We start from the raw sequence: 21257 nt of genomic DNA, 5'->3' as shown, positions 1-21257 counted from the left end.
CTCATAGATCTTGTCCAGATACAACTAGATGTATTATGACAAATAACTCAGCAGGGTTGTGAACAAAAGTTTCCGGGATTGTGTGTTATTTCCATTCAGTATGTTAAATTTACTAGGGCAGCTAAATTGTCAAAAAGTCTTTTTCAGTATATGTTACAGAATTGGATGGCTGAATTTGAACAGATCCTTCGGGAATTGAGACTTCAGGTCAACTCCACGCACTTGGACCTGTCGCTGACCAAAGGATTACCCAATTGGATCTCCTCAGCATTTTCCTTCTTTAAAAAATGGGTGGGATTAATATTATTTGGAGATACACTTTGCTGTGGATTAGTGTTGCTTCTTTGATTGGTCTGTAAGCTTAAGGCCCAAACTAGGAGAGACAAGGTGGTTATTGCCCAGGCGCTTGCAGGACTAGAACATGGAGCTTCCCCTGATATATCTATGCTTAGGCAATAGGTCGCTGGCCACTCAGCTCTTATATCCCATGAGGCTAGTCTCATTGCACGGGATAGAGTGAGTGTGCTTCAGCAGCCCGAGAGAGTTGCACGGCTAAGCACTGCAATGGAAAGGCTCTGCGGCATATATGAGCCTATTCTAGGGAGACATGTCATCTTTCATGAAGGTTCAGTGTCCTAGTTCCCTTCCCCCAGGCAAAACGACACGGGAGCAGGTCAGGGTTGCTCTGGGTAAAAGCCTGTGAGCCTAAGAGCTAATCCTGTACATGGCTCCTTTACCTACACACTGGGGATTTGACCTCTATCTCCACTCTCATTAATATGGGTGGCCTATTTGCTCTTATTAAAAGGAAAGGGGGAGATGTTGGGAGCCGCGCCCACATTCGCCGTTACAAGATGGCGCTGACAGCTGTGTTCTAAGTGGTAAACAAATAATCTGCGCATATGCCGAGGGTGGTTCTCTACTCCATGTGCTCTGCCTTCCCCGTGACGTCAACTCGGCCGATGGGCTGCAGCCAATCAGGGAGTGACACGTCCTAGGCGAAGGAGAATTCTCCTTAATAGGGACGGGGTTTCGTTTTCGCTCTCTCTTGCTTCTTGCACTCCTGCTCCTGAAGATGTAAGCAATAAAGTTTTGCCGCAGAAGATTCTGGTCTGTTGCGTCTTTCCTGGCCGGTCGTGAGAACGCGTCTAATAACATGCTAGCCTTCCACGGAGTAAAAAAGATGAAAGCCATTCTCCTCTGCCCTACGGAAGCAATGCACTAGACTAGTATTCCCATCACTCAGCACATGGAGAAACATACCATGCCTAGGACAGCCAGGCCTTGACCCACAGCTACAGACTGAGAAATCACACACATGGTCTACATCAACATTGGACTCCCAGGAAAAGCTCAACATCTCTGTGAGTCACTCCATACCCTGGAATTTAATCCTAGTCCTGAGCGTTTAAGACAGAACCACAGCCATTCCTCAGACCCAGCCCTCACAATTTCTCACACGTGCATCCTTGTGAGTAGAAACACATGAGTGAATGAGAAATCAATAGACTCGCTAATGACAATAGCATAGGAAAGCCACAGGTGGGTCCAGCGGGCAGTCCACCCTCATGACTTCTGGACTATAACATCCCAGCTATGGACCTTCAAGCCCATGGATCTTCAAGATGTCCACAGAAACTGGAGAGGTGAAGGACAGAGCCCTTAGGAGAACAAGCTAGTGATGAAGAGTAGAAACAGAACAAATCAGTAAATTTTCTTCAGGATTAGCTCTTTGGACCCTCGGGTGTCAGCTGAGTATTGATTATTAATTAGATGATGCGATTGCATTCAACAAGAAACACAGTGAGAGTCCCAAGGGCCTTTAAACATAGCGTTGGCTACTTGTGTCCTCTGAGAGAGGTGCTCTGTAAACAACCAGATAGTTTCTCATGAACAGTGCTCAGCCACGACTTGTTGGAATAGCCATCAATTAAGAAATATGCTTCCTACTATTTTTATTCTCTCTCTCTCTCTCTCTCTCTCTCTCTCACACACACACACACACACACACACACACACACACACACACATGCACACATGCACACAGAAACTCATATGTATGTGCAATTATTTCATTAAAACACACAGCTCTCACCTCAAAAGGAATAAGAGATAGTTTATTCCTGACCCACAGGTCAGTAATTAAAGTCACAGGTGGGTCCAGCAGGCAGTCCAGCCTCATGACTTCTGAAATATAGCATCCCAGCTATGAATCTTCAAGTCCATGGATCTTCAAGATGTCCACAGAAACTGGAGATGTGAAGACCATAGCCCTTAGGAGAACAAGCTAGTGATAAAGAGTAGAAACAGAACAAAGCAGTGAATTTTCTTCAGGACTAGCTTTAAAAGTGATTAAAACACCAAGTGCCATGTTCCTCCATGGTAACAGTTTCACAGACAGTTTCATGAACTCTTTATAGTAATAGAACAAAGGAAATAATACATCAAGATGCTTTTCAAACATACTGATAGGAACATCAGATGATCAGGTTCCAGCAAAATACAGAAATTCACTGTAGGCTTCAGATGCAGTCTGATGACATTCTTTGTGTAGAGGTCTATTCATACGTTCCAAGTGGATTTACCTAATCGTTGCAAGGATGTTAGGTCACACAGAAGTTGGCAATAAATGGCTATTTATGGGGCTAAAGTCGACCAAGACAGTTGAGTTTTGGACCTGCTACTTTCCAACTCTCCACAGTTACTGATGTTCTAATTCACCAATGGGTCTTGTAGTTTTAGTATGGGTACATCTGGGAATGTCACTTCATACTTCTGAGGCTCTCTGTAAGGAATTAGACTCCAGGAACCAGAATGGAAGAGATGGCGCCTTGATGACCACAGCATGAGGTGAGTTTTTGCATATGGTAGCTTGAGAGGCCTGAGAAGATGGTGCCCCTTACCCCAGCCATTTCTGGGCTGTGGCCTGATATCTTTGCCACCATTGAGATGAGATGATTGAATATAAGCAGCACAGAAAACCTAGTTACAAAGCAACTTACAGAAATGACAGTTTTGTGCACAGAGCAGATGTGCACCATTGCTGCTGTGTCTTGGGCATATGTAAGACTTGCAGGGTGTCAGCACCTCAAAACCGCAGCTTTTAAACACATTACCTGTTCTAACTCAGTTCGGATTTCAAAAATAGCGGTTGGCACAGTCTTTGTGCAATCGATCCCAGAGAGCTTCTGTCGGCTCCTTTGCAGAGGTTTCCCATCTGAGTGTTTCCAGAACGGCATTTTGCTTTCAATAGTCTGCCAGCTGGTCCGAGACAAAGCAGGTGCAGCCCTCTCTAAATACCATATGCACATACATGCCTCCCCAGTGCCTGCCCCCTCCTGCCAGGATGGTGAGGCAGGGCTTTGTTGGTAGTTTCGTGACTTTTTCCTTACACTAAACTTTATCCAATATTACTATTGTCAAAAGCAGAAGTGAGAAAAACAGTGGAAAGCATAGAGACTGCTCTGTGGGTGGGTGTGGGTGGGTGTGGGTGGGTGTGGGTGTGTGTGGGTGTGGGTGGGTGTGTGTCTGCAGACGTCATTCCTGTGTCACTATATCCACTTTGGCTTTTGAGCCAGTGGCTCTCAGTAGTCCGAAGCATGATAATTCAGTTAGGCTGGTTGGCCAGTGACCCCAAAGGATTCACCTCCAGGCGTTGGTATTACAAACATGAGCCGTCACACCTGCCATTTTTATATAGGTGCTGGGGGCGGGGGTCTGACCTCAGATCCTCATGCTTGCTTAGCAAGCACTTTGTTGACCAAGCCATCTCCCCATCCCTAAGACTGTCTATGTGACTCTCAGAGCACTTTGTACATAAACCATATCTGTTTGAGGCTGGAGCAGGGGAAAGACCATTAGACCTCAGCATCGGGACCTGTGTAACTGATGGAGTCGAGTTTGCTCAGCAGTTGATTAAAAAGGCTTGTGTTCTGCTCACTGTTGGTTCTCCTCTGCCCCTTGGAATGCCTAAGACAAGACACAAGTGGGGTCCATCTTTGTGGTCTCACCGCCACCATCATCTTGCCCTAACACATTTAGCTTTTTCCATTTTGAGTAGGAATGGAAATAAACTTGGAAGTCCCCAGCTCTCTTTGATACAAGCCTAGAATAGAAGGGAGAGGAATAAACAGGTCCAGGGCCGAGCTCATTTCTCTTTCAGGTAGAATCCTATTACATTTAAAAGTATCCTTTGAAATTCTGATTAGCCTGAAGCCTTTGAAAGCAGATAGTTATGCAGCCATCTGAAGCAAAATTCTCTTGCTGCCTGACAGCTCCCCCATCCTTTTGACCTACACCCTCTGGAAACCCCTGGCCAGCCACCTGCTACACAACCAGATGTTTTGGAGTTTGTTGAGATGCAGCCCCTCTTGAGGGGGCATGGGAAGCTGGAGGCAGGAGGCAAAGCCGATCATGTTAGGAAAATAGTTACATAAATTGATCTGAGAGAACAGAACGTATCAACATAATAAATGCATTCCAAGAAGATGGCCAGGTACACCTGTGCCTGCCATAGGTGAGATGTAAAGGGTTTCCCAGACGTTGCATTTATTGGTCCTCAGCACGGTTCCTGGCTTGGTCCCTGGACAATGGCACTATTGAGAATAGACAGGATTATCAGTGTGCTAACTTCATCCAAAAACTCAGTCTATTGATGGGCTTATCATGAAGAGGAGGTGGGACTAAGAGATGACACTTGGGTGGAGGACATGGTATGCTCCTGAAAGGTAAACCTGTGGCCAGTGCCAGTCCCTCCCACTCTGTCTCCCTGCTTCCTGGCTCTTATAGTGCAAGCATCTTTCCTCTGCCATGCCTTCTACTGTGATATACTGCCTCAGAGAAGTTCAGACACACAGAACGAAATGACTGTCATCTGAAACAGACTCGGTTTATGTACAAAGTGCTTTGGGAGTAGACATTCTTATGGGTGGGAAGAGAGATGGCTCAGTCAGTGTGTCTGTGTTTCTGATGCCCGCCCTCCTCATCCTACCCTGTGTTGGTTCACATATTTCTCACCAGCTTCCGAATGCAGTGGGCCACTGCTCTGAACTATGTGTTAAGATCTTTTTTCCTATATTTGCCCAAGTATTTTTGTTACAGTGGCAAAGGGGACTAACGTATTCATCATAAAAATACATATTGAGCACCTTTTGTGTCCCATGTCTTCTGCTGGCTAGTAGGAATACTGTTGTAGCTACAGGAACATAACTCCCACTCTCTTGGGACACAGTCTGATGGGTAAGGCAGAGATTAACAAAACGACACCATAGGACAGGGGCAATGATTTCCGAGACCCTGAAAACAGAGCAAGTCCAGTGGTTGTGCCAAACTGCAACACAGTTTGATTATTCACAGAATTCAGGCTCAGGAACAACACAACCAAATTACCAATACACACACACACATACATACATACATACATACATACATATACACACAAACATATACACACAAAAAAAACATATACAAGCATACACATATATACATACACACACACTATCTTGCAATATTTTAAGTAAGTCTATAATTTTGTATTAGGCTGCATTAATGGCTACCCTGGGCTGTATGCAGCTCACAGACTGCATGTTGGACATGCCTGATATGTCGACTTGAAAGTGTCAGAGGAAGGCTTTTATCTAGCCAAAGAAGCCAAGCAACTTCCAGAGCAACTGTTTCTTTACTTGAATTCCAGAATGTGAAGACATAAAGAGAGGAAACCCAAACCACCCTGGATTGACCCAGCCCACCAGCCCCCCCCCCTCCGCCCCGTTAAAGTGCCATCTGAATCCAAATATCTGACCTTCATGGAGTGAGTGAGGTCTCTGCTGTCATTCTCTATTTTTTATTCTGGGTGAGCCCTTTATGAGTATTATCCTTACAGCAGCCCTGGAGAGTTAACTGGGTAACAATCACCAGCTCATAAAGAAGGAACTAATAGACAGAGAGGTTGAACAACAAACCCAGAGACACCCACCAAGTGAAGGACTGTGGCCAAATCTGGAACCATGTCTGTGTGCTTCTGATGTCTGCCCTCCTCACCCTACTCATCTACTGTTTGACACATTTCTCTCCAGGTTCCTAGTTCAGTAGGTCACTGCTTTGAAGGCTGACTCCACCACTACCACCACCACTACCAAGAGAGGGTTTATCTGTGTAACAGAGCCCTGGTTGTCCTGAACTCTCTCTCTGTAGACCAGGCTGGCCTCCAACTCACAATGATCCACCAGCCTTTGCCTCCCACATGCTGGAATTAAAGGCAATGTGTCACCACACCCAGCTGGGCTAAGACTTTCTTCCAATCACAATTTGAAAGGAGCCCTTTTCTTCCCCTCTTCCCATAAACTAGAAATAACAGTTCTTTCATAATGGCCTCTCTCTCTCTCTCTCTCCCTCTCTCTCTCTCTCTCTCTCACACACACACACACACACACACACACACACACACACACACACGCACACACACACTTTACATCGATGAAAACATTACATGAGTGCACATAGCAGCCTGACCCTCTTCTCCAGGAAGCAGCATAGACCGCACTGCATAGAGCATAAGAAAGGTGGACACGGCTTCTTGCAGGGTAAGCCACACATTTCTGCAGCTGTCGGGCAAGAAACATTTTTGAGTCAATCCCAGATTGCAATGTTTTTCTTCATTATGCTCTTATCTCTCCATTCCACCATTATTATATCAATCTGCATGAGACTCTAGGTCCTCAGAGCCATGCTTTCAAATCTCCCTAGGAGTTCAGCACAGTCCCAAGGATGTGTGGAACTAAATCATGGGAAGGATTACCTCAGGGCTCTGTAGGATTTCTCAGTAATACTGATTCCAGGGAAGGATTCTGACTGACAGCCAAAATGAAAAGTGCCAAAACTCCAGAACACTTGCATTTACACCTTGTAAATCTCATTAGCATGTGTCGGAGCACCAGGGGTTCCCAGCTGGGGAGCTGGCAGAGCCATTTGTGGAATGTTGCATCCAGCGAACACACAGACCCCCCCCCCAGCTCAGCTACACCAACGTTCTCTGTGCACTGCTCCCCACCTTGTGGACTGCACAGTTGAGACCAGTCTCAATGTTCTGTCTGTGACCGTGGTTAATAGAGTTTTGTGGAAAATTCCAGAGGTAAATAGAGCACAGAAACACACTCCTGGAAAACGTATTCTTCATTCCTGCTGGGGCTTTGATGTCTAATTGTTCAACAGTTTCCCACTTTAGTGGAGTTGGCTTACCCACACATATATGATCTATTACTCAGGATTAGGTTCGTTTGCCACTGACAGTAGCATAACCAAGATAGATGTTTACTTCTCTTGCATAAATGAAATACAGAGAGCTTGCAGGGTAGCTCTGTAAGAACTAAGAATGGAGGCCTCTTCTGACTCGTTTCTCTGCTGTTCTCAGTACAGGACTTCCACTTCAGACTCCAACAAGCCTGTCACATCAAGAGGTGAGCAGTCAGCATAAATAAGGTGTTGTCAGAGCATATAAGGACAAACGAGACACACCCATTTGTTTGAGTATATTCTATAGCTGCTTTAACAGTTTAGCAGCAGAGTGGAGAAGCTGTAGCAGAGACCAGATGGCTCACAAAGCTGAAAATATTTACTATCTGGCCCTCTCCAACAACAGTTTGCCAACCCCCTATTCTAGATGGGAATGAGGGGGGGAGAGTCACAGCAACCCAGGCCATTTCCCAAAAACCACATATGACATTTCTGCTTGTATCCCATTGCCAGAACTGAGCCTCAGAGCCGTTCTCAGATACAAGGAAGGCTGACAATGGAGTATATTCTAGATGGCCACCAGCCCAGATCAGATTTACAGTCCTTTCACTAAAGAAGAGGAGATGGGATGTGAGTCACCCAAGGGCCCTATTAGACCCATGGGCTCAAGACAGAGCCCAGTTGTGTGTCCTACTTGGCATCTCCCTCAGGACCACAGATTGACTTTGATTGCCTGCATTGTGGTTCCCAGCCAGGGGGGGGGGGGGGGATCATAGAGTGAAGCCCATGTTCAGCCATGTTCCCTTCCATAACGTCCAGCAAAGGGCTCTTTGGCTATTAACTGCTACTGGCCTCTGTTGTCTTCAGTGGAGAGACACCCAAAAAGATGACCAGGAAAGAAGTGCTTACTTCATCAAGAGATCAGCCTGTTGATGAGATGGGAGGAGAAGGAGAAGGAGAAAGAGAGATGGAGATTGAAGGGGAGAAGGAGGCAGGGAGAAAATGAGGGAGGGGGAAGGAGGGAGGACACAAGAGACAGCTTTTAAGATGGGTATAAAATATTGTCTGTAACACAGGTGTGAGAAAGTACACATCAGTTTATTTTATTCATTAACTAGGATCCTAATCCACCTCCTGCCGTGAAGGTCAGAAATACACACAGGTGATGTTGGTTCCCTCTTCAAACTCAAGCAAAGCTCCCAGAGGTCTCTGAAAGATCCTTTTTATCAGCAATCATGGCAGGTGCACAGGGAGCACATATGGCTCCTCCAAGGGAGGCTGGGAAACCTTAGGAGATCGTTTCCTTGGAAGCACCACCCCCTCGCAGCACGTAGCACACCTGTTTCTTTCCTAAGAGAGGAAATTCAACCCCATCCTCATACACAGTCCCGGAAACATAACCCTGGCTAGCCATGCCCTGGTTTTTCTAAGAGCGTCTACTTTCTACATAGTAAAAAATCCTATAATCAGTGTTTCCTCCAGAGATAGTCAGGGAACAGGGGGATAGGTATTCATTCATAGTTAGATAGATAGATAGATATTTACATAGATAGGTACTTATATAGATAAATATATATTTAGTTATTTATATAGATGATAGATCAATAGATAGACAGACAGACAGACAGACAGGTAGGTAGGTAGGTAGATAGAGATGGATAGATGGATGGATAGATTGATAGATATTTAGCATACACACATACATAGATGGATGTAACCAGATTTATCTGCTACATAGATTACCACTGAGTTTTAACAGCTGCATCTTTTCACCCTGTAGCCCATTTGCATGTTTCTGTTTTTGTTAGTCCTTTTCCTGGCTAGTAACTGGGCTTCCTCTTGATGGGAAATTGGAGGTAAGTGACGTGATTGGAAGACATTGGGGAGTGTGATATCTTGAGTGACGCCTTGTTACATATCTGAAAATCACCTAACTCTGTTCCTGTAATTACACTTCAAATTTCTCAATTTTAGAAGCAGGTACTGGCTGGTTTTGTGTGTCAACTTGACACAGCTGAAGGTATCACAGAGAAAGGAGCTGCCTTTGAAGAGATGTCTCTATGAGACCCAGCTGTAAGGCGTTTTCTCAATTAGTGATCAAGGGTGAGAGGGCCCACTGTGGGTGGTACCATCCCTAGGATGGTAGTTTTGGGTTCTATTAAAAAAAAAAAAAAGCAAACTGAACAAACCAGAGCAAGCAAGGCAGTAAGGAACATCCCTCCATGGCCTCTGCATCAGCTCCTGCTTCCTGACCTGCTTGAGTTCCAGTCCTGACTTCCTTTGGTGATGAACATCAATGTGGAAAGTGTAAGCTGAATAAATCCTTTCCTCCCCAACTTGTCTCTTGGTCATGATGCTTGCACAGGAACAGAAACACTGAGTAAGGGCTAGAGAGATGGCTCAGTGGTTAAGAGCACTGGTTGCTCTTCCAGAGGTCCTTCCTGACTTCAATTCCCAGCAACCACATGGTGGCTCACAACCATCTGGAATGGGATCCGATGCCCTCTTCTGGTGAGTCTGAAGACAGCTACAGTGTACTCATATAAATAAAATAAATCTTAAAAAGGAGGGGAGAGAGAAAAAGAAAAAAGCAACCCTGAGTAAGGGCTTAGAAAAAAGTGAAGAGACTTCCAGCTGAGGGACCAAGCAACTGGTGCTGACAGAATGCAATACCATAAGGAAAAAAAAAAAAAACCTTTTAAAAAATGTGGAGGAGTGAGGGAAGTTTATGCCTAATGCCTAGGAAACTACAGCTGAGTGTCTAAATGAAAGTCCCAACTGCAACATGGGGGTGAGCAGAAGAAGTGGGGGGTGGTACTGAAGAAGTAAGCCCTAACTGGTCTGTGGGAGGAGACCAAGAAACCTAGAGAAACCTTGGGAACAAGAGGTGTGATGCAGTATAGTTTCATAGGATGGAAAGCACATTCACATCATGGGAATCTGATTAAAGCTGGGTGTGGCAACACACCCCTGTGATCCCAGCACTCGGGGAAGAGGTTCGGGAGTTCAAGGCCAGCCAGGGCTGAGTAATGAGCTCTAGACCTGGGCTACAGATTGAAACCCCTTCAAAAACAAATAGAATTGAATTGAAGTCTTTCCTTACCACTCATCAGCGGGGCGCCCTTAAAAGCATTAACTTCTCTGAACTTTGGTTTCTCTGAAAACCTTTGTAATGATACCTACACTGCAGAGTTACTGGGAGAATTAAAAGAAGTGAGTGGACTGCCTCACTCGGTGCATGGCAAGAAGCAAGCACCTTACCCTCGTAGCCATTATTGGAAATATTATTGCTATGATTATCAGCAGAGAGGTGCATTCTAGGCCGTGAAGAGCACCTACGGAGCAGGGCAGAAGGACATGAAGAGACAGTCAGGGCAGATTTAAAGGACACAAGATAAGTGACAAATTTCCCAAGTTCTATACTAGGACTACAGCTTTTCCTCTAAGAGACAGAATTTAATATGTGAATGTGATTTTGATAAATGGCATGTATTATGAGCTTATCTGTGATTGAACTCGACTCGCCTCCCAGCTGTGTTGAGCAGGAGGAGAGCTGAAGTCTGGGAGAAATGATGTTTTTAAAAGCCTTGCTGTCTTTCCCTGGGTAGATTCTACCAAATCAGAGCCTGAAGATGACCCAACCAGCCCCAGGTTGAACAGAAAGTGTTGTAGGGGCCACCATGCCTGCTGTAAGAAACAGGAATCACTCTGGGGTTCTTATGGAAGAGGGATCAAATGTGTCCACTTACGGACTCCAGAGCCGGCAGAATGGATAGGATGTCTTTCCAGTCTGCATCCTTCTCACTCCATTTCAGCAGCTGCGGTGGCGCTGTCCAAGGTCCAGCCTCTTGCCTGACCAGCCTTGAGACACCAGTGTTAAGTTCAATTTCCAACACTGAATCTGCCCTGCTGATTGTTGTTACCAATGTACACATTCATTAAAATTAGCTGGGAGGTGTCTCAAATATGTTAAAAAAGGGACATGTAGCTGACACCTCTTCCCCTAAAACAAGCAGATGAGGGAGCTAGGAGCTGTTACTTCAGAAGATCTCCAATCTTGACACAAGCAAAGATCCCCTTTGTTCAGGGAGGGAATTCGGGTGCTTTGGGTTTTGTTAGGGGGTTTGTTTCTTTTTGGTTGTTGTTGTGGTTTTGCTAGTAGAGATGGTCTGCAACTCACTAAATAGCCCGGGCTCACCTTGAACTCTGCCTCCTCAGTCTCCCAAATAGTTGGGATTAGAGGTATGTACCACCATGCCTGACTTTTCATGAGTCTTACTGCTAATTGTCCATTCATTCATTACATCTATTGTTTATTTATCTATTTTTGGCTTCTTGGGGCCAGGAAGTTACTATAAAGCAGTGGATGATATGCTATCTACTCCATATCCACCCTCTTCCATCCTCAGGAGACTCAGCATTACTTTTTTTTCCTTCTATCACTACTTCCTACTCCACAGTATTGGAGATTGGTGCTAATGCTTTGAATCTACGTTTCCAGACACCAAAGGTCCTTGTCCCCAATTGGTTCTTGAGCTATCAATAAAGATGCTAGTTTACAATGGCTGAGCATGGGGCAGGACACTGAGAGTTTCGTGGATGGGATGCAGGGAGAATCAGGAGGTCTTAGGAAGAAGGATATGTGGTAGCAGCAGGAGAGAAAGCCAACCGGCCATTTGCGTTTTCAAGGAAGTGGCCAATTGGGCCTAGGATAGCAGGGTAAGGTTTAGGAGTGCCAGTCATTGAGTTATCCAGGGCATTTTAAGATTAACTAGTGTGTGTGTGTGCGTGTGTGTGTGTGTGTGTGTGTGTGTGTGTGTGTGTGTGTATTTTCCATTCACAGATCCAAGATAGCTCCTGGGCAGGAGCATGCCTTTGACTTGTTGGGAGCTCAAACTGGTGCAGCCAAAAAACCCTCCCACTACACCATGGTTTAAAGGCCTCAGAAACTTTCCCAAGGATGTCACACCTAGCATCCATCTAGCCTTTCTACTTCCCTTCCATCCATCAGCTCACTATTCGCTGCCCATAGTTTTGCCTCTGTAACACTGGCTCAGTGTCCCTGTACTTTCAGCATCTCCACTAGCACTCTAGCTTAATGCCTTCAATGCTTTAGAGTTCATAAAAGACATGGGCCCCTCATTTCAACTCTGAGTGAGTTAAAGTAAGAATTATCCACCTCATTTAACCAACTCAGAATAATGTGTTTAGACCAGGACACCTGCATGGCGCCCCATGCTTCCTTCAGCTCGCTAAAGTCTATAATTAAGTAGTGTCTCATATTTCCCATGTGCCTTGCCTACTTCCAGAAAAAGATGGGAAATAATACTTATCTGTGACCAGAGGTCTTCCATGCACAAGTCTTCTGGAAAATGGCAGCTACAGTAGAACTTGGGGTATATAGAATAACAGTTTTTCCTGTCCTAGCCTTACCTCCAATGCTTAGTCCAATACAGTCCTTTCATTCACTCAAGAAAGTCACAGAGATGTTTTCTCCCCTTCTTCAATGAACTCCTAAATCTGATCTTCTTTCTTAGGCAAGCCTCTATTTTGTTAATGCTTTGTTGATAAGTGTATGTCCATGTTTTTGCATGAGGGCTTATGCATGCCATGAAACTCATGTGAAGGTCAGAGGACCACCTCAGGTGTCACTCCTCCACATTTCTCTTGAGACAAGTTCTCCCTTGTTGTTTGCTACTGTGCTGTTCTCAAGACTAGTTGGCTCACAAGCTTCTGGGGGCTTCTCCTGTCTCTGCTTCCCATCTTACCAGAGAAATGCTGGGGTTATAGACATCTACTACAGTCTGTAGCTTACATATGGGTTCCGGGATGTCCAAACCCAGGTTGTCGGGCCTGCGGAGCAAATACTCCATAAGTAAACATATTCCACTGAAGTTGTTCAAGAGTGTGTCTGCCTTTTACTCTGAAAAATAAGACAAGTATTTATGCCCTGATGCTTACCCATGTGAATAATATTGTAGGGTCAATTTTTCCAAAATAAGGCTCATGGCCCCTTTCTCTACTGATTACCCTGTAAAAACAAAGTAAAAAAAAAAAAAAAAAAAAAAACCTACATTTATTCCTCAACCTTTGCAACGAATCATTCACTATATTCATGACCCTCTTGCTATTTGTTTAGCTACCTTGAATTGTTCCATCCATGTGATTCTAGACTCTTAAAAGGCAGATGGTTTAACCCAACTACAAAGCACTCTGCACCACCTCCTTGAACACTTTGAAAGTTGCTTAGTAAAATGTTTTTGATCCTGGTGGTCGGTTGATGGTGCTAAAAGTAAAAGCCATTAGGACTGTGATTAATGAAGATGCTTTATGCAAGTTTTCCCCAAGCACAAGCAAGAGGACATGTAATCCCATTACCAATACTCAATCTTTCACTCTCCGGAGATTTCCTCACACTAATTAGTCTGAAGCTGTAATTTAGCCTCTACTTTAAAGAATGTGTCACATGAGGACACTTCTAATTTATTTCTGACCTTCCTTGAATTTCAAGGCACATATGCCTTTGAGTTGCATTTCTCACAACTGCTATTTTTCTGCCACTTTAAAAAAAAGGGGGGGGAGGGAAGGAAAAGACATATCTAAGACCTGAGGTGGGGGGGGAAGCTAGGAGCACTTGTCCCAGACTTCAGCTTCATTGAGTTTTTGTACGATGATGCTGATCTGTTCCTTCGAGCTCCCTTTAAAGGCCAATGAGCTTTGCACTGCATTGCCGAGATTTTTAAATGGACAAAGAAATAGAAACAGACTTTCTCTGTTGTAGCTGAGCATGAAATGTAAAAGCCAATGTACAACTGGCCATATCTCCACCGTGAACACTGCACCAACAAAGACCAAGTTCTAAGTGGTGCCTCTTCATCAGCCCAGGTTTCCAGCTAAGGAAGCCTAGCGCACACACACACACACACACACACACACACACACACACCGACCACAATGCAGCGGAGTAAGAATGAAAGTTCCGTTGATTGAAGTTACTAAAGCTTGGGAGGTCTGGTTGGTCCTAAAGCATAGCTTGATCCATCCTGGCTTATGCAACTATCCTGGGCAAAGCACTCTTTAAATTTTATTATTATTTATTTACTTTCTTATCAAAGCTTCCCTGCTTCCTCTCCTCCCAGTCCCTCTCTCTCCCCTCCCCAACCCAACTGCCCCTCCTACCCTTCTCCTCAGAAAAAAGGGGGCCTCCCATGGATATCAAGCAGTCTTGGAGTATCAAGTTGCAGAAAGACTATGCAGGAGGACATTTACTCACTACGTTCAAAGCAGATTTATTAATAATAGCCAGAAACTGGAAACAACCTAGATGTCTCTCAACCAAAGAATGGATAAAGAAAATATGGTACATTGACACCATGGACACATTGGCATTACTCAGCCAATGACTATGAAATTTGCAGGTAAATAGATGGAACCAGAAAAGATCATCCTGAGTGAGGTAACCCAGACCTAGAAAGATGCACATGGTATATACTCACTTAGAAGTGGATATTAGTCATAAAGTACAGGATAACCATGCTACAAACCACAGACCCAAAGAGGCTAAGTAACAGGGAGGGTCCAAGGTGGGAATGTGAATCTCACTGAGAAAGGGAAATAGATTAGACCTGGGGGTGGATGGAAGGAGGGGACTGGGTGGGGAGGGTAGAGATGGGAACAGGAGAGATGAAGTGGGGAGGGAGGGAGAAAGTACTGGGAGACACAACTGGACTGGAAGAGGAGCCTCTCTGGGATGAGCTAGAAACCTAGGACAAGGGAAATCCCAGAAATCTATGAGGATAACCCTAAGACTCCTTACAATGGAGGATATGGATCCTGAGCTTGCAAGCCTTGTAGCCAGGCAAGACTTCTAATGGAGCAATTGGGACATCAACAAAGCCACAAAACATTAGACCCACAATTTGTCCTGCATAAAAGAGGTGCAGGGGTAAAAGGTGGAGCAAATTTGAAGGATGGGGCCAACCAATGACTGGCCTAGCCTGAGACACATGTCATGAGAGGGAGCCCACCCCTGACACTATTAATGGCATTCTGCTACACTTGCAGACAGGAGCCTAGCATACTTAGCATCAGAGAGGCTTCACCCGGCAACCGATGGAAACTGATCTACAGCCAAACATTAAGTGGAGCTTGGGGAATCCTGTGGAAAGGGTGGGGGAGGATTGAAGAAGACAGGGTCAAGGGCAGTAAGAAAAAACCTACAGAATCAACAAACCTGGATCCACAGAGGCTCACAGAGAGTGAACTGCCATCCAGGGAGCGTGCATGAACAGACTAGGCCCTCTGCACATATGTGACAGCTGTGCAGCTGGGTCCTCATGTGGGAATCCTAAGTCAGGAGCAGGATCTGTCTCTCACTACACTGCCTGCCTTTGGATCCCTTTCCCTTAATGGGGCTGCCTTATCTAGCCTCAGTAGAAGGTGTGCCTAATCTTTTTTTTTTTTTTAATGGCAAGTTCTATTTTGCTATGGCCTCCTCAGTTTCCTCCTGAAGGTCTGTCTCCACAGTTGACCTCTATGAACAGGCTTTCTCAATCGATCCCTCCAGACTCATAACTTCTTACCCATAGAGTTCTCCTTCCAAAATCTTCTGTTCACATCATTCCACTCCTGGGCAAAGCCACTCCACCCCTCTTTTTACAAAAATCCAAACTCCTCCACTAGGTTTGATGGAAAGGTGTGTAATCTGTCACACATTCGATATTGTTCCCTCTTTCCAGCTCCCGGCCATTAAGGATTCAGGGCTCGGCAGGGCCCCCTGACCACTGAGGGAACAGAAGTCACCCAGTTGCCATGTTCTGACAGTTTGTCATTTTCTTCTTCCCTACGGGGGCACTGATCCCTCCAGCTCACCCTCTTCTCAGCCGCCTGAGGTCAAAGGCTACAATACAAAGTTCCTAAAGTAAAGCAAGATTGATACCCTGTGGACAGCTGTGCCTGGGAAGGCTGGAGGTTCAGTGAGGGGAGGCGGTCATTCCTCCCTATCTCTGGTTCCCACACTGGACACCAAAAGGGAGCCAGGGCCAGAGCAAGAAGAATTTAGCCTCTGTCCACCCCCTAACACAAATGATGTGCCATATCCCCTAATCTCCTGAGGCCAGCCTTCTCACCTCGCCTACTCAAAATTTTTCTGAAAGTGCCCCAGCCTTTCTTGGACCAACAAATAATTTGTCAAAGAGGAATTAGACTCAAACAAGGACAAAAAATGTGGTGGGGGTCCGGTGGAAGTGGGGCATTCATTTAAATATCATCCAGGAGGGATCCCATCTCCTACTCTAGCCTTTGGGGGACCCCGTGCATTTCTCCACATTTGCATCTATTAACACAAGCAATGATTGAGGCCTGGAGGCTGGGCCATTCTGGTAAGAAACCATAAATCCATCAATTAATATTAACACTAATGGTTGTTTATAGACACCATTTCTGTCTGAGCAGGTAAGAGCCTCTTCCCGCCTGCTGCGGGGTTATGGAACTTCTGGGGGCTGTGAAGCAATACATGTAAGAATGATTTCATCTAAAAATTCCCTGGGAGGTTTCATAGACCAAAGCACCTCTGAAGGACAAAGAGACAACTGGAAAATTACCTGGAAATAACTGCTTCTAAGGTGGCCGGGAGACTGGGAACTAATCCAGCAACTCTTTTTTCCCCCTGATTGGGACACCTTCCCCCCACCCCCCACCCCAAGGCTTCAGCCTGTCACTGTGCAGTTTATCAGCCATCACCCCATCTCGATTCTGGGTGACCAATGGCCTAAAACTGTTCTCAGATAGACGATGAAGTTTATGACACCAGGCTACCCCAGACCCGACTGGACCTGATTCTGGGTGTAATGCTGAGACTGCCTTGTGAACTTCATTTCCATTTCAAAAGTGGATTGTGATCCACTTAGAGCCTTGGGAGTTCAAACCACACAGGCAAGCAGGGTCTCAGTCAGAAGTCTCCTGCACTCACCCAGAACAAAGACTCTGGGGAGTTGGGGGGAGGAGAAGATGTGGGAGGGGGGAGGGGGGAAGGTTTGGGGGTGGGGTGGGATGTGAGGGGTGGGGAAATAACTAGTCAGTAATTAAAATTCTCTGTCCTAAAAATGTTCTCTCCTTCTGATTTACGTCTTTTTAAGTCTTGTGAAATTTATTAATAAGGAAACCCTAAATTTGTAGCAACACGTTTTAGTCTCTGAAAGCAGTTAATCCATCCAATTTATTGAACTCTAGAACTCCAGTGCACGATTTAAGCAGAGCTCTCCTCACTGAGGGCTCTTTTGATTTCCTACAGCCTCATTTTCTGCTGTAAGCTATCTAATCTGTCTTAATTCTAACTCAACATGTCCACGAACCATAAACCAGGGCTCTACCATCTCCAGCCAAGAGGATCCAGAAAAGAAATTCTTAATTTCCCCCATTCCTTCCCACATCCTTACACTGAATCCATGGGCTTTTAAGAATACCACAAGACCACAAACAGCTATGGAACACTTGGCCCCAACCTTCTTCTTGTCCTTGATAGATAACCAACACAAGGCATACTGAAATTGTTGAAGATTTCACCCTAGTTGATCCCAAAAAGGAATTAACTTGAAGCACAAATGACAACTTTCTCTCCCAGTCCTGTCTAGTGTGTCCTCCCTGAAACTAACATCCAAGGTGATGCTCCCAGACAACTGCGTTCTCCAGAGGAAGTGGAGTGAATGGAGTTCACAGCCAGCTGCTCCTGCTCTGTTTGTGTTGGCTGGTTGGGGGTGGGGAAGATTTTATACTAGGAAACCCAAGGTTCTGCCTCAGCTCACTGGTAAGCAGGTGCCACTCCACAGTGTTCTTCCTTCCCCCAGAGTCTCCTAGGACCCAGCCTTACCTCTAACAAAACTAGTCACTGTTTGGGTTACATATGCTTTTCTTCCAGGTGATAGTTTAAACTTCCTCTTACAGGTCCATTTAACCCAATGAGCCTATTTATTGATTTCAGGAGCAACATCCTTGAAACGACTCTTTATGGTGCAAAACCCAAATTCTGGAATGGCACCAGAATGGCACATAAAGCGCCTAGCTGGTTTCTCCTATACCTGTCAGTTCCCCCTCGTGGGTCTCACACTCAAGCCTCAGCCCTCTGCACACCTCCACCTTTTTCCCTCCCCTTTACCTCTATCTTTTTCCATTCATCTTCCAAATGTCACCTCTCCCTGGAAGGCGACCCCGAGGACCCTCTAAACCCCAACAATTGCTCATTCCGTCTGGGCTTCAACTGCATTCCTGTGGCACCATTCTTGGACCCTGGACTATGTCTCCAGGTATTCTACCTTTCTGTAAGGAGCCACCTGTGACCATCAGTATTGTGAACCTTCATCACAGAAAGTCTCATCCTCTTTGTTACAGTTAATGACTGATATGGGTATTCTGATTCTGTTCTAAGAGCATACTTCAGACAGATTTCCTTGGCTTTCCCTAAATGTCCCCCCCCCTTTCTAAAATTATGTGTGTTTTTATGTATATGTGTATGGATACATTCGTATGTGTGCAAGTGCACATGCATGTGTGTAAACATGGATGTTGGGGACAGAAGTTGATGTCAAGTGTCTTCCTCTGTCACTTTCCACCTTATTTTTTGAAACAAGATTTCTCTCTGGATCTAGAGCTCACTATTTTGGCTAGAATGTCTGTCCTGAAAGTCTTGGCGATACTCTTATTTCTTCCTCTCAGCCCTGGAATTACGAAGCCATATCAGCTTTTACTCCAATGTTGATGACTAGAACTTGGGGCCTCATCTTTTGCATGTCAAGCATTTTACCAGCTAAGCCATCTCCCCAACTCCCACAGATGTTCTTCTCTGTTCCAGGATGCTACATTGCATTTGACTGTCTTCTTATCCTCCTTTGGGCTATTAAGGCTTCTCACATTCTTCTTCTCTTTGATGACCTTGATAGTTTTGAGGAATGTTAATCAGTTTTTGTAGAATATCCTTCTATTGGGATTTGTGAGGTATGTTTCTCATGATTAGAGTAGGTTTCTATAGTTCTAAGGAAGACCATAGACATAAAGGGCCATTTTCATCATATCATGTCTAAGGTGCATACCATCGACATGACTTTTGATGTTGACTGTCTTAGTTAGGGTCTCTATTGCTGTAATGAAACACGAGCAAAAGCAGTTTAAGAAGAAAGTTGTTTATTTTGCTTATACTTCCATGTCTGCTCACTATCAAAGAAATTCAGCGCAGGAGCCTAGAGGTAGAAGATGATGCAAAGACTATGGAGGAGTTCTGTTTACTGGCTTGTTCCTTATGGCTTGTTTAGCCTGCTTTCTTATAGAACCTAAGACCATCATCTTAGAGGTTGGCACCACCCACAATGAGCTGGTCCCTCCAATTTCACTCACTAATTAAGAAAATGATCTACAGACTTGCCTACAGCTCAATCTATGGGCCTTCTCAATTTCTCAACTGACATTTCTTCCTATCAGATGACTCTAGCTTGTGTCAAGTTGCCATAAAAACTAGCCAGTATGTCGATCTTGATTACCTGTTTGAAATTATAGATAAGAAATTTCTCTACTCTCTTCTCAAAACCATTTATTTATATTGTAACAAGTTTTTTTTTTTAATTTCTGTTCTCATAGCACATGTCACAAAACTGAGACTTAATAGAGGATGAGGATATAATTGCCTTTGTCACCTGAAAATTCACAATCTGAGAGGTCAACACTGAAATACCACAAAACGTGACTGTGTTTAGAGACAGGACCTCTAAAGAAGAAATTAAAATCAGAAGAAGTTATCAGGGACTGCTCATGCATGTAGAGAGAAGACAACATAAGATCATGTGAAAAGGCAGCCATCTGCAAGCCAAGGAGAGAAACCTTAGATCTTGGACTTGGTCGTGGGCTTATTGCCTCCAAAGGTATAAGAAAGTACATTGTCTGTTATTTTAGCCACTTGGTGGGCAGTGTTTTATTGTGCCAACTCCAGCAGGTAAAGGCCAAGAGGAAACACATGACCAAGCATTTTTCAGAGGTTGATTCTGAATAGTCCCAGGAGATTACCTGCTGTTCTGTAGAATCCTAAAAAACTAAAGTCTCTTATTCATCAGGGGTTGCTGCTTGTCAAATGACTATGTGTAGTTGGTTTCAATGATGATAGATGACCTCTGTGGAACTAAGTAGGGGAAAGGTTGACTTATATTTTTAGTTATGGTCTAATTTCAACTATAGAAGACCTTCAAATGACGAGAGAGCATGGAAATTACTCAAATTTATAGAGGAATTTTAATCCAGCAATATGGTTGCTTGGACAAGAAATTGCATCCAAAGATATGATGTGGCTGGAATGCAAACACACGCTGGTTTACAGTAGGAAGATCTGGCTAGAATACAGACACACCCTTAGTACACACCTTCCATCCCTAACAATGAAGATAAGGTTGGTTTGTAAAAGGAAAGAGCTATGTTTGAAAGTGACATCTAATTGAGGGGCAGACAGAGTGACAAATCAGAGAAAGATTTGACAGAGTCAGAGATAAGATACGCCCGACTCACAGGAGAACAGCAGAGGAAGAGAGGCCACTTAGGAGCAGTGAAGGGGCAGAGAGCGATGATGGGAGATGGGTGGTGTGTGTATTTGACGGTTTTACCAGGAAAATTTTACAGGGACAGGTTAACAAAGAGAACAAACCAGACACAGCTGAAGACAGAGCAAACCAGAGAATTCGAAGGAGCCAGAAGACTAGAACACACTGCCAATGTTAGTATGAAGCCAGGCAGAGCAATTCAGTCAGAAGCTAAGAGAAGACAGATGTAACCAGTCATCTTGGATGATTAGCTTGTATGGAGGCTAGAAGCCTTCGGCCTACGGATAGTTAGAACAGAGACGGAAACTCTCTGAGCTCAGCCCAGGCACCTATTCACACAGCTCTCACTTATTTCCATAGAATTGAAAGCAAAGAAGCAGACCAGAAATACATGTGTTTCTTTCTCCCTTCCTTCTATCTCCTTTCTCCTTTTCTTTCCTAAACAAACCCCTCACC

The sequence above is a fragment of the Mus musculus genome, chromosome 14 (assembly GCF_000001635.26).
Source record: "Mus musculus strain C57BL/6J chromosome 14, GRCm38.p6 C57BL/6J".
Lineage (NCBI taxonomy): Eukaryota > Metazoa > Chordata > Mammalia > Rodentia > Muridae > Mus > Mus musculus.
The sequence above is the reverse complement of the archived record's forward strand: the minus strand, read 5'-3'. Positions refer to the sequence as shown.